Here is a 14,776-nt window from a genome sequence, read left to right on the forward strand (position 1 = left end):
TTACCATGCGCGCTGTCAGTGCTAAGCATGTTGCTAGTTATTCAGGCTAGCTAAAGACACCTGACAGCTAGGAAGGAGATCTGTCAGACTCTTTTTTATTCAGCTATAAAAGCTCCCGTTGATCTAGGTTTACCACTCATTACCACAACTTTTCAGACTTATTAGTGTCCCCTTTTCTGTTGTAGTCTGTGGTAGTTCACGTCTGCGATTAATATGACCACGCATGTGTAAAACGTTAGCAAGTTAGCATACTTGACAAACTTTTGCAGTCATGTTGGTCATTGTGTAGGTCATTTGATCTGTTTGCTGCTTTTCCTGTTGCTTGAATATGACTCACAGATGGAATAATCAATTCGTGTTGATGTATGACTCATGAGAAGAGTAAATAAATCGTTATAGTGAGTCATCTTGCACTTAAGTGTACAGTGTTTTTTCCATATGGTGTAGGCAAACCCATTTCTTGATGAGCATGGATTTTGGAGTTACCTAAATGGGACCCCGCTGGTCTTGGGACTTGGATTAGATACTAGAACTAATTCACACATTTTCTCCTACAGGCTGGGAAAACACCTGTTGATGGAGGACGAGCTCCAGGGAAATGACAGACCAGGGCAATAACAATCAGAACATCTCACAAAACCCCTTCGCAGCGCTCTTCAGTTCCCTCGCTGACGCAAAACAGTTTGCATCCGGCCAGCATCAAGCTGAGCAACAATGTAAGGCCTTCTTAATAAGGAGCACTCTACTTGCAGGATAACATTCATTTAATGGCACTTAGTAATTGTTTTTCCCTGCAGCTGTAGATTCAGGAGAGAGCCAGTCTGAGTCAGACAACTCAGTGTCTGACAGCATCGAAGACAATGATGACTCAGTGGCAGAGATCAGCCGATCTTTCCGCTCACGACAGGAGCTCTGCGAGCAGCTCAACGTCAACCACATGATCCAGAGGATCTTCCTCATCACTCTGGACAACAGTGAGTGTTCAACACCTACTAGTTATGAGAACTGTTTTAATTAAAGCTGGCTGTCTATGCAGTAGAAACATGTTATTTTTTTCTAAATCCCGCGCTATACATGACTAGAAATAAACAGAAAAAGCACCGGCTCAATCAGATATCCATGAGTTTTATTTCTTGCTATCATGTGTTGTTTAACTTATGCTATCAACGTTGTAACGACACAAAGCTGGTTAAAAGTCAGTAGTAAACTTACCCTTTAAGTTGTGCTATCTGCTGTCAGAGACCCTAGCAGAAGAGACTTGTAACACATTTTTGGGTATGATAACCCACCAGCTGAGAACCACAGCTTTTTTGAGATGCTTACTATAATTGATCCGTTTAATGCGTTTGCTGAAATGTATTTCTAGACAGTTTGGGAAGAAAGGAATGTTAGATGTTCCTGATAGTAGATGACGAATGTCGTGATGATCTCAGTTTTAGGTGGATCATATCACGATGCACATGCAGTTTCCCGGCAGTGCTGCAGATGACCTCATCTACTGCAGTTTGGCCCATTACGTCATTTGTATTGCTTCGACCGTTATTTTGTGTCTTTCTCTTATCCTCACACATCGATCTACTGTCCCATCCCCACTGGTCTGTCTGCCATTTCAAAATCTTTATCACAGTTGCATCGCAGTTGAAAATGTTTAATCTGAGACCCCTATAGCCCTGAATTCTACACTAACTTTAAAAGTTTATGGGACCAAAGAAAGAAAATGCTATTATTCGAACAAGAACGCACATTAAAGCGACTCAAGGAGTAGACAGTAAAGATATTTCAGATAATCATAGGCCGAGATACAAAATTGCATTTTAAAGTAGCGATGCTTTTTAAAATAAGCTTCGACTTGATCAAGGAATCGACTGAAAAAAAGTACATGGTTTCAATAAAAGAATAAAGGAAAAGTTCACCCAGAAAAATGAAAAAATCTTTACTATGGCCTCATGTTGCTCTAAATCTGTATGAATTTCTTTCTTCTGGTAGAATACAAAAGAGCTAACTGTTTTATTACTATTGACTTCCATTGTATGAAGAAAAAGTCAAACCTAGGTTTGTATTAACTTCTAGGTGGGTTAGTACATAATGTCAGAATTAGTCATTTTTTTTATTCTTTCATCGGGTGCATCAATGAATAATAATAAGAGCTTATTCAGAGCAGCACAATCCACTATCATATTAACATGATCGTTGCAAGTTTGCGAATTCAATTCAAGCCCTTTTTCATTCTTATAGCTGCTCTTTTACGATACAGCAAGTCATGTCACAGAAAACTTTACGACAACATTTAATAAGTCTGTCTACGCAAGACTTATAGCTTATAGTCGGGTTATCAGGTGTTGGACATGTCAGTCATGGTGGCATAGCGACATAGAAAAGGGAATAGCTAGAAATGTCTTCTAGAAAAAATCATAACAAAGAACTTAAACAAACAGACGAGTAACATTAGTAACAGCAATTATGCAATCAAACCTTATAGCCAAAATGTGGTAGTTCTGGGGGTGGATGGGGGTTCTCTAGGCTGGGTTAGCGCATCATCTGGCGGTCCTCTGATGCCGGCGCTGGCATACATCTGCTTCTCGGGTGTTCTCGGACTCTCAGGACTTGGAGCTGGCTGTAAATCACTAGGTACCAACAGGTGTATGGAAATCCCGTGGTCAAAGCACGCATGAGGAAACAAATGAGAGACCATACATATAGGCGTCAGCTGCTGTTTCCAGCCAAGTAAGCAATTAATTAGTTTAAAAAACCCAAGCTAAAGAATAATAATGCACATTTGAATCCGATAAAACTGCAGTTCCAAATTATGAGATGCTTATTGGATAATGGGCTTGGCGCCCAAGAGGGGAGGTGTTGTGTTTTTAATCTAGATTTAACCAGAGAAACGTGTGTCTGAGCCCCACAAAAGCAGATAACATGCAAAAAAAAAAAAAAAAAAACAAAAAAACAGAAAACGCCACTGAAGGCAACCCGCATTACCTAGTGCGCTGCCGCGTACGCGGCAACCGGCTCCTGCCAGTCGTGGGGCAGCACAACTGGCACCGAAAACGGGTGTGGGGTGGGGGGGACTTAGTTTATGATATGGAGGACGGGGGGGGAGTAACAGCGTAAATAAGCTCTACCTCCGTTACGCGGCCGGCAAAGTTGTGACTAGTCAGGCTCAGGCTACTCAGATTGGCAATACAGTACGTCAGCGTTTTACCTGTGACCTTACCAGGGGTTGCGGTGGAGGGGCGTGCCTACCGTCGGTACAGAAGACTATGTAGGGACCCGCAGGAGACCTAAGCCAGGGTAAGGGGCCTTATCCAGTAAGTAATAAAGTGATGTGTTGTAACTGATACTGGACTTAATAATGCTAGCCAGTGCAGAGACTAGTAGTATGTGATGGGTATCAGTAGGGATCATATTTTCTTGACCTGGTAAGGGACTCTAGCTAGCGCTGCATTTTTGTGACTTAGCTGTAGCTTGTTTTATTGAGGGATGGCCAGGACTAAAACCACCTGAGCAGCAGTGCATTACAATAGTCCGTCTAGCGTCATGGAATGCATGAAATCAGCTTGTGTCTGCATTCATAAAGCAGGTAACCAGGTTGCGTAGCTCGGCAATGCTTCTAAGATGGAAGAATGCTGGTTTTGTATCATGGGGAAAGATGATTTTTCAAAGACAAGTTACTGTGTGCTGAACTAGTCAAACGCTTCGATGCATTTGGTCTAGTACGAGGGAAGTAACAGACATCACCCGTCTCACGTTGTTGCAAATTCAGTAATCATATCGACATTCTGTTGTAACTTTTTTCACATACGGGATGAGTGACCAATAAGTAATGGGACATCGACTGTACAAGTTATCGGAATTTAATAAGACGAAAATGATTCATGGGTGCGATAGCGCTCGCCAATCTTTCACCATTTTTAACACCACACTCCACATTTCTAAATGATCAATTTGACCACCTGGCGGAAGCCTGGAAGTACTGATGGTTGAAAATTGCAGCTTTGCACATTTCAGGACAAATAATATACATTGAAAAAATATATTAAAAGGTCAAAAGTTACTTGAAATTGTAGGATTATATGTCACATTAGATACTGTGTTTACTGTCCGGGTTTTTAATCACATAAGGGACAGCCTAATGAGGCATAGAGACACTTTCAAAATATAGAACAAATCTTACCGATGACCCCAAATAAACGTATTGAACAATAGTGAATAGGTGGCATTCATAGATAATGTGCCAAAGAACTAGCCATCTTACTGTTGTAGGTTCAATTCAGATATTGTGGCTTTCTGAATTCATCCATGGTGGTTGAGTATCGTGTTGCGGAAGGGTGACAGCCCACTCCTATAGATGGTGGTAATGGCATCCCTCCATGCTTGTGGTATACCTTGAGAAATGGCCGCTGAATTCTTGATCTGGCCAGCGAGACGCTTAACATGGACCACTATACGAGTCAGGTCACACACAACGCTAATAGTGTCATCTTTTTCCAGGTTTGGCATACCATAGTCAGATAAGACGTAGAACACAGTGTTATGTATATGAACTTTAAATACAGAATAATAATCGCTTGATTTGGCTCCACGCAGTTGCTTGCTTTTCAGCAGGCTGCTTTGCAGGAGTCAGTCGAAACCGATATGATGTATCATGACCGGTCCTGCAGGTTGCAGACGAATCTATCAGCGATTCGTGATGACTGGGGGGAAAACGTCATCATAAGGCCGTACACCTTTATGCCTGCTACAGGCGTTCTAAAAGAGCGGAGGTATTATTCTGTAGACTCTGTACTTACTTTGTTCGGACCTGTTTGGTTGATGCGCTACCAGAAAGAAATGAAATTGTCGGCTGCTCAAGGGTGCAGCTAGTGATCTGGCTTGGTTTGTGTGCCATAATGCTTATGTGTCTATGTGTGCATTACAATCCACACTATGATTACGACTAGAAGCCCGGAGAACGCGTTTTACTCACTGAGGACGTGCAGTGCAAAAATCGGACGTTGTCCAACTGCCCGCAAGTGTCTGCGGACCCCCAGAGATCTAAATCAGCCATAAGGTGTAGAGCAGCTCTGGGGACCTGTTGCTTGGAGGCTGTGAGAGGAGCACGGCAGTTGTTCTATGTGTTGCGAAGCGTTCGCTAGGACTAGACATTCCATGTTGTTTGACCGTGTGTTTTGTCGTGTGTGAGCGTCTGCAGAAGCTTGTAGGAAGTTGTGGAAGTTTTATGAGGTCAGGATGTCATCGTGCTATAGCCTGTTTGGTAGACGCAAGAGGGTGCGGACCTTGCGTGTGGCTGGTATATGGGTGGGCATATGATCCTTGCTATTTTTACCAAGTGCCCGGGTCAAAGACTTAGAACTTTGTCAGCTGCTGATGTATTCCCTACATGGAAATCCTCCTGTACTTCTGTCGGCAAATAAGGATATTTCTAAGGTTTGGACCGCAGTTCTTCCAAAAGCAAATGCCATAATTTCATGCAGTTTCTTCCATCATAGCATCGTAAACATTTTTGGATTAGAATGTTCTGATGAGCCTCAGGATTTAAATGGATCATATATTCAGCCGTAAGTCACTCTAAAAGTTGGGATTCAGTATCAGAAAACGACATTCTGTGAAACGATCTGATGAATATCACACTAGTCTGGTGGCATAATCCCCGGTGTGGTCCTGAAGAACCATGGATTTTACTCCTCAATCCTTCCACGGCTCTCAGCCCACAGTCAAATGAAGGTCAAGTCAGGAGATCAAAGAATACCTCAGGTGACGGCTACGGAAAGCTTTAAAACAAGCTTGGTTTGTTTAGAGGCTTTGATGAGCCAGAAAAGCACAGCCACCTAACGCCTATCATGTATTGTCTTCCTCCATAGTGCAATAGTTTATAGGGTCAGTTTCTATCGCACAAGCTGTCTTCCAAATCCTTGAAAACTTCGTTCCAGCATGTCCATCGAGACACCCACCACTGTACTCGCTCAGGCGATCGGCCCGTGGCTTGGGCTTGCTGCCTGCAGGCCCACATTGGGCGGCCAAAATCTGGGCAAACACAGTGCCCGAGATTATTTTACAAATGATGCTTCATGGAGCATTCTTCTGAACTGGAGCTGCAATGCTTCAAGCCTGCCAACCATTTTCTCGGGCCCGACTCACCACAAAACTAATGGCCATTTAACACCGACGTACTGCTTTCTAATGGAGCTGATGTGAGGAAGAGCGGCGTAACAGAAACGTGCATGCAAGAGGTGAAAAACCTTTGCTCTACCTTAACACACAGTACCAGCATCGTGTTGTTTATTTATTTTCAGCTATCAATGATCCTAGACTCTAATGTATACTTCCTCTACAGGTCTGGACACGGAGACATGGTCTGATACCTGTGCACCCCTCAACAAACAGTTGAATTGCCCAATCCTAACAGCCTTCTCACAGCAAATCTCATCTTTACACCAACAGTACCATTGTCCTTGGGCTTCCATAGGTCATACTTCCATCTGGAAAAGCGTCATGGTAACTCACATCTACGGCGTGGTGTGTATTTATACATACACATATATGTGTGTGTGTATATATATATATATAGATATGTTACTTATATACATATGTTTTTCGACAAGAAGAAGTTTATCTTCATGCGCATCAAGCCTGCCTGTATGTGATCAAAAAAATACAGAAAAAAAAAAAATGTAATTATGTCGATATATTATTTACCATTTAAAATAAGTGTTTTTAAATTATTATACTTTAAATTATCATTTATTCTGTGATGCAAAGACTAAATTTTTAGGATCATATCACATGATCCTTTAGAACTCATCTCAATTATGCTGATTCATTATCAAAGTTGGATACAGTATCTGCTGCGTAAATATTTTTTCGAAACTGTGATACTTTTTAGGATACTTGATGAAAAAAAGTAAAAAAAAAAAAAAAGAAGCTATGTTTTTAAAATATAATATTTTGTAATAAAATATCCACTATGCGTCAGTAATTTGGGTCAGGAATTTGTTTCTTTTTTTTTAAATTATGGTAGGTAAATCAATACTTTTATTCAGCTCCAAGGAGTGTCAATTGGATAAACAGTGATAGTAATGAAAATTATTATTAGAATATATATTATATAAATGTTTTTATTTTGAATAAATGAAGTTGTTTTAACCAATTTTTCAGAATTATTTAAGCTAATCTTTGTAACACATATAAAGGCTTTGACCATCTGAATTTTACACATCAATTGATTGTATTTGGGGGCTGCTTGGGAATTTTAGGGGTTTATTTATTGTAAAATAAAAAAGCAAAAAAAAAAATCAGAAGTTATCAGGTTTGTATCAGTCTGACAAAACATTTGCTGTCTCAGCTCTGTAAAGGCTTTGTCAGAATTAGTACTGAATTAGCATCGAGTTAAATTACATATTTAAACAGGAAAAATGTACAAAAATAAGATTATTGTTTGTTTTTTTGTATTGTATGGTATGTAGTTAGGACCAGTTAGGGGGTTTTGTAGCGGTGAACCAGTTTAAAACAGCATTCTGTGGGAAATACTGATTTGCAGAAAATAAACATGTTTAATGATATTTGTTTGTCAGAATCATGATCAGATGGTGAAGATGAATCAGTCTCTACACCGGCTGCAGGGAACGTGGCGGGACACACAGCTAATTCGGAGGCCCTGCAGCGCAAGAGTACGGGAACAGTTTGAACGCATTCATGACAGTCTATCTCTCAACCAAGGCTGCTACCCGCGCAGCCACGCCATTCCTGACACAAACTGCCTCCAACCGCCAAGGCTCCTGTGCAGGCACTGTTGGTGTCAGCATCAGACCCTGGGCAACCAGGGTCTGAACACCACTACCACTCACCTTTCCCTTACCTGCAATAGAGAACAGCATGATTTGCTTTGTGCCAGGTATCCCCCCTAAGTTTTGTGTTCCTTTGTCAGCTAACAATCTGACTTTTTACTTGCAATACCTAAATTGTGAGATGTTAAACTTGGAACTTGGAATTGTGAGGGAAAAAAGTCAGAATGGTGCAATGCATTTTACAGAAATCTGTGGCAGAAAACAACAGAAATGCGAGATTCAGAGGGACTAGTCAAGAATTGCGATATGTCAACTCAAATTCAGAGGATTTAAAAAGCAGCATTTCAAGAGAAAAAAAAATTTAATTGTGAGATATCATATTAGAACTGCAAGGAAAAAAGTCTGGAATGTGAAATAAGTCCAGTTACCTAGGGCCTGCACGATACAACACAAAACGCAGAATGCGTACATATATTCCTTTGAAAGGAGTGCAAATGCATTTTTATATGAAAATAACACACTGTGAAAAAATTCAGCTTAAAAACAATTACTTGCTTCTTATCTATAGCATTAAGCCTCAAATGTCACACTTCACATTGGTTTGGTTCTTCTTTATTCACAGAATATGCATGCATGGTATTATAATGTTATACACAAAAACAATTGAAAAAAAAAAAATTAAAAATAGAACTGTAGAAAGAAAAAAAAACATCTTAGCACACAGAATAATGTAAGTGGACTTTTTTTGTATTGCCACCTTTGAATGATTATGGAATGTGGCATCGTTAATTGTAATGCACAATTAGAAATCGATAATTGTGCAACCTTTGCAATTACCTGTTGATATTGTTATTGTACCTCAGTGGGCTGCAATTTAAAAAAACAAAAACAAATCTCTTGCCTTTTAACAGGTTCTTTGCTTTACGAAAACATGGGCGATTTCTTCATATGCCTACGCGCATTTTTGTGACTTGAGGTGGTTGGAGCCTCCCCCCCCTCCCCCCCCCCCCCCCCCCCCCCCCCCCGCGGAAAGCTTGGAACATGTCCCGACCTTCATCACTGTGTTCATGGGCAAACGTTTGATAGGTGTGAACCGGAGTAAAGTAATGCGGAGTTTCTCACAATTGTTTTTGCATTCCATGTGGCTGGTTGTTTCACTCTGGGTTGTTTACTCACAGAATGAAGAAGTCCTCATTTGCGGGCAAAGCTGGCCGAGAGTTCTAGAAAGATGTGATGCCACATATGGAGACTCTGTCACCTAAGCTGCCCAACCAGCCTATCATGTTCCAACGCCAAAGGGTGTTCAGCACATATCAGCATGCACCCCAAACTTCGCTGAAGCCCCTCATTGTACAGTGTTTGTGGAATATAGAATTGACTGCGTCAGTTTCTGCATTATTTTTCTATTGTCAATTTGATTGTAATAGCCTCTATAAGATTTTGTCCATGGCCTGTTTCTCAGGTGATCCTCATCAGTTTGAGGCCAGGAGTTTAATTACAGACGGCCATGTATGCCTGCCATTCTGTGAGTACATGTGGGGAGGAACGAGAGTTAAAGGCAGAGAGCATTAAGTGCGAACCAGCACTAGATATTATAATACTATAAATAATATTTAGGTAGCTGTGGAATTTGGTTTGACTCCTTGCTTTGCAATCTTCACAAAACCGAAAATAAAAATAATATTGAAAAAAAACACATTTCCTTAAGCGCCTTGCTTACGAATATGCATCTGAAAATCTTGAAGCCATGGAATCCACCACTCTTCCTGAGGTTTCTCAATCTTCTCATGACTGATTGCCGCTTTTCCTTTTACTTCGACGAAGGCTATACAGGGGACTTGTCTGCAAAGGTATGATTGCTGTTGCTGTATGTAAATCCCAAAACTATTTTATCGTGTGCTAACACATTTTTTTGTTCCATTTAGCTTGGTTGTTGATTTACCCTAACCATATTAATCTCTCTATCTATATGATATCCAGGAAATAGTTTATTGACTAATTAAAGATTGAGACACTCGCATGTGCATCTGTTCCTTCCAGTACTTAAGTAAGATCAAAATCCTTCCAGCTGGACGAGGGATCGGGGGGGAGTGGGACATGTCTGGCCCCTGACGCCCGCAGAGAGAAAGAATCTAGTCTGCAACAGATGTTTGGACAGCTGGCGTCGCTTCACACAACATCATGTCAAATGACACCATTGGCACCTTGGCTTTCCTCACATCTGGTCCACAAGAAACGTGGAAAGGAAACCAAATGCAGTGAAATATTAACACATCACAGATTTATTTAGTTTTTTTGGTCATAAGCTACCCTGACCAATTTAGACCTGAACAAGAAGGGGTTTTTTGAATAATTATAGAGGGGAAACACTTGGCCTTTGACTGTACCTAGGGAACACAAAATGTCACTAAAACTACAATTTTTCTTCGTTTTTTTCCCTCTAGAGATAAAATGTCTTTTTGTTCACCCGTTTCTTGCTAGAGAGGATCTCTCTCCCATGCTCAACTACTTTTTACAACACTTGGTAGGCCCCAAGATGGGCGCCTTGAAAGTAAAAAGATTTCAGTGAATTTGACTTCAAACCCCAATACAGCTAGTGTGGGACATCTGTACTATTTACCTAAACCTAGGGTAGGCTCTTTGTTCATATATTCAGATTTGTCAGAATGTCATTTTTTATTTATAGATGATATTAATAACTGTTATAGATACTTTTGGCCACAAGTAGAAGAAGAAAATTTCTGTCTGCTACTGTCCCAAAGATGGAGGTCATATTCACCCACTCTGTTCTGCCAAACTGTCACGTGTTAGTACTCAGAAAATCAACAAGCCTGGCGACATGATTGTATCTTTCAGTCTGTTAGCAGATAAAATTAAGGTTAATTAATCACTATGCGTATTTATCTCAGATACACACCTTTCTCAGGAAGTCAAGTGTTTATGGTAACCTTGTTGATTTTTTTTTTGTGTCTCTTTCAGTCTCTTGCAGACAGGCATCAGCAAGAGGAGGAGACCTACTCTGATGCTCCCGATGAATTTCTGGATCCCATCATGTCTACCTTGATGCTTGATCCGGTGCTGCTGCCTTCTTCAAACGTCACAGTGGACCGTTCAACAATAGCACGACATTTACTAAGGTGAGCATGTATCAGGGTTATTATAGTAAACAAAATCTGAAACTAAAATGAAACCTAATAAAAAAACCTTTTCATTACTTTAAATGAATGTTAACTGAAACTATTTCAGCTAGTTTTGTCATTTTTACTTGGTTAACTTATAAAAAACTGTATATACATATTAGCTATCAAATGATTAATGTAATTAATGCATCAAAATAAAAGTTTTGTTCACATCGCTATATCTGTGTGTACCAATTAATATTTGTATGTATATAATACAAACACATGTATATATTTAAGAAAAATATGTAATGTTTATATATTAAATATATTTATATATAATATGTTATATGAATATAAATATATACATGTAAATATATTCAAAATATATACTATGTGTGTGCTTGTGTATATATACATAATAAATATACATTGAAAATAATAAACATGTATTTTGTAAAAACAAAAACTTTTATTTTAGATGCGATTAATTGTGATTAATCATTTGATAGCACTAATTTATAATTATATTCACACAATTATTTTATTTTATATTCATATCCCCTGATGCATTTGATAACAGTATTAAAAAATCCTGTGTACATTAGTATGCAAGTCAAAATTACGATTCTAAAGTGAGTACTGTGCTGAAAAAAATTACTATCTAGATAAACATTTATGCAGGTTCCCTATTGCAATAGTGTGTAAGTGATTTTTAAAAGAATGCGGATACCTTTCTGTTAGCTTAAAAGCTTCCTAAGCTTTGTATATGCAGATTTACCCCGCTCTCTCATCCCTACAAAAAATAATATCCAGTGGGATGACACAAAGCTTAAAAGTGGGGTTTAAACAAATATAAGCACTGTATTTATTTAAATTCTACTGGTCAAGCACAAAGCATCTGAGGGGAGAGGAGGTCTTTTGAGGGCAAGCAGAGACTGAAGTGGCCATCTCGAGGGGGCCGTAATCGCGACTTGAGTTCACCAAAGCCCATTGGACATCCCGGCTTTAAGTTCCCTTCTTTATAGTCTACTTATCAGAGGGCTGGGATTCGGCTTGTCCCTCGCATGTTCCTGTCCTATCTCAGCCTCGCCAATTCTTCACAGGCTAAGTGTGCTCAAATTGGAGCCATTTTGTTTCACTCTTTAAACTAAAGCCGGACCTGGCCATGCGCGGATTTTTTCATTCATAGCTCCCACTGCTGGCACTCTCTCTCTCTCGCTCTGTCCGCGATCGAGTGAGCGCTCCTGTGAGTACATATTGCTCCCTTACTCCAGGCATGTCAATCTCTCAATCTGCTACCCCCTGGTGTGAGGGGTACAGCCGAAGTGTAAAATGGCTCACAGGTCAACCCTGTCGGTAATTGATGCTGCTGTTATTCATCTGTTTTTCCTTGTCTTTTTTTTTCCCGCCTTTAGTGCCTCTTGTTGCCTTAAATTGTTTGAAGATTTACTGTGGTCCTAGGCCCCTGAGAAGCATCACCCCTCATGCAGACTGGGCTTCAACACCCCTGCTGGGAGGTGAGGCTGAAGCATTACACACATACCCCGGGACAGATAAAGGTAAGCCAGTCACCGTCTGTAGAGAGCATCTTTCATTGTGGGCCAGTGAGGCCATCTCCCAGGCTAATTGTCATGGCTTCATACGTAGCATGCTCATAACAAAAACCCAGTCATTACTCATATGGTACATGCAGAAGTGGGCTGAGATATTGGAAAACCAGTGATTCCGGGACTGGTGGATTGTGACCCAAAAAAATGTTGCTAAGCATAAGCAGCATGTATAATTGTGCATACTTAGGACAGAAAAACAGGCCAATCAATGTCCAAAACCTGGTAGGAGAAAACGCTTCCCATTTATTTTGTTGCTGGTGTCAAAGCTGTGTCCAGTCGTAAGAACACATTTCTGTAAAGTATTATTGTGAGTTTTCACATCCAGTCGGAAATTTTGAATTACTATGGCTATTGTGATGTTTAATTTTAAGGACTTTTTTTCTTCACTTTTACAAACAATTTCCTTTTTTAGTGTTTATGTAATGTCCAAATGTAAAGTCAGAGTCCTATGCCCATACAAAGTTTTTCTTTTTTTTTTTCTTTTTATTTTTGTATTTATATTTGAACAGTAAACTATTATTTTATGTTTTATATTATATTATATTATATTATATTATATTATATTATATTATATTATATTATATTATATATTATATTATATTATATTATTATATATATTATATTATATTATAAGTAAAAAACATGGGGAGACATGGCTTGAGAAAACAGTCATTATTTTTGATGTTTTGTGATGCATTTTATTTTTGTATTGCTTATTTTATTTTTATTTTTAAAACAACATTTTGTAGTTCTGTTTGATGTGCTTCCTACTTTGAAAACATGGGATGTTCAGTATTTTTTACCATTGCTTTTGGTTTCACTTTGTTTTATTTTTTTTTGGTGATGCTTTGGCTTTCATGGCTTGGCTTGCTGTTTTGTTTTTGTGTTTTATTTTGTTTTTATTTTAAAGCATATATCTCCTGATGCATTTGATAAGTTTTTAATTCAGTTGTTGTATGATAAACAGTTTTGTTTACAGAGCTCTGGTTCAATGTAAAAATCTAAATCCCAGAAGCACAACCAGTGCTTTATCACAGTTGCTAAGATTTGTCCATAGAGCTGTTTAAGTGACCCCTCTAAGCCCGCCACTACATGGCCAGTAGTTTACATTACATTCTTCAAGCTCAGCTGGTTCTGCGCATGCATAGCAGCAATGCTTTTGTGAACCACAAAAAACATCACCGTTACCTACCCTATTCCTCCTGCTTTCGTTACGCATGCTCCATTTTGCACGTACCACTTTACAGCCACACAACGGTGACTGTCACCTGAAAATGGAAGTAAACAGGCGAACAAAAGATAAAGAAAAGCGCCTCCATTACTGAGGCTTCATTTGATCTATGCCTCTGACATGTCTGCAGGCTGCATGGGTGTTAGTGTGTCCCCGAGGGCCCATTGAAGAGGGGAGCCGATTTTTGTAGAGATTTGGATCATTACACACAAAGAAGTGCTCGCATAAGTCATAGCCTGTGCTGGAGAAAGCGATCTGCCAATGATGCTGACAGCAGTTCAACTCTATAGGAGAATTCATGCCGCAGGCTCTGACTGGACTCTGCCTCCTCTTTAATGATTCCCGCTTTTCTAAGGTAAATGAAGCAATGGCATAGAGAACGAGAATAATCTTACATCAAACTGAAACCCTCAAGCCAAATTGCCGCAGATCATCCATCACATGCCTCTTTTTAAAGCGTCATGGCTGTGTATTATAGAGAGGGCACCTGCAAACGTTTGAAAAGGAAAGCAGCGACCTTCCCCATTTCCAGCTGGACCTCGGTTGATGTAAGTAGTAGATCAGTGCTCTAGGAATGGCTAGACATGCAAAAAGTACTATACCAACAGGAACATAATGTGTTTTGTGTGCAAAGAAGCTATAATTATTAAAAAGACATGATGGTTGTCCACATGAGTTGGATGCACACAAGGCTTTCCAAGTGCTTCTAATGGCCATTGAATCTAGTTTTCTAAGGAATACTTTCCAGTAACCATTATTGTTCCTTTTGGCGCTTCAAGATGTCCATACATACTTGATAGTTTAGTGTTAATGCCAAAGATTTATTTCTTTTAAAGTTAAGCAATGTCAAAACAGGCATTTAGCATTATTAAGACACCTTCCAAGCGTATCATTGTTTAAGCATTATTAAGAAAACTTTCCATCTATTATTATTAAAATTAAGCACCAAAAGTAAATTACAAGACTTTTTTTTCTTTCTTTACCATACACTGAAAGGAAATTGTGGCCTCAGCTGCTGCTGGCCTCATG

General features: G+C 39.5%; 1 pseudogene; it reads left to right on the top strand.

Annotated features, from left to right (window-relative positions):
• The first annotated feature begins 295 nt into the window (after nt 1-295).
• LOC122143647 lies at nt 296-10,942 on the top strand (annotated as a pseudogene).
• The last annotated feature ends 3,834 nt before the right edge of the window (nt 10,943-14,776 follow it).

Source organism: Cyprinus carpio, unplaced genomic scaffold (genome assembly GCF_018340385.1).
Source record: "Cyprinus carpio isolate SPL01 unplaced genomic scaffold, ASM1834038v1 S000006478, whole genome shotgun sequence".
NCBI lineage: Eukaryota > Metazoa > Chordata > Actinopteri > Cypriniformes > Cyprinidae > Cyprinus > Cyprinus carpio.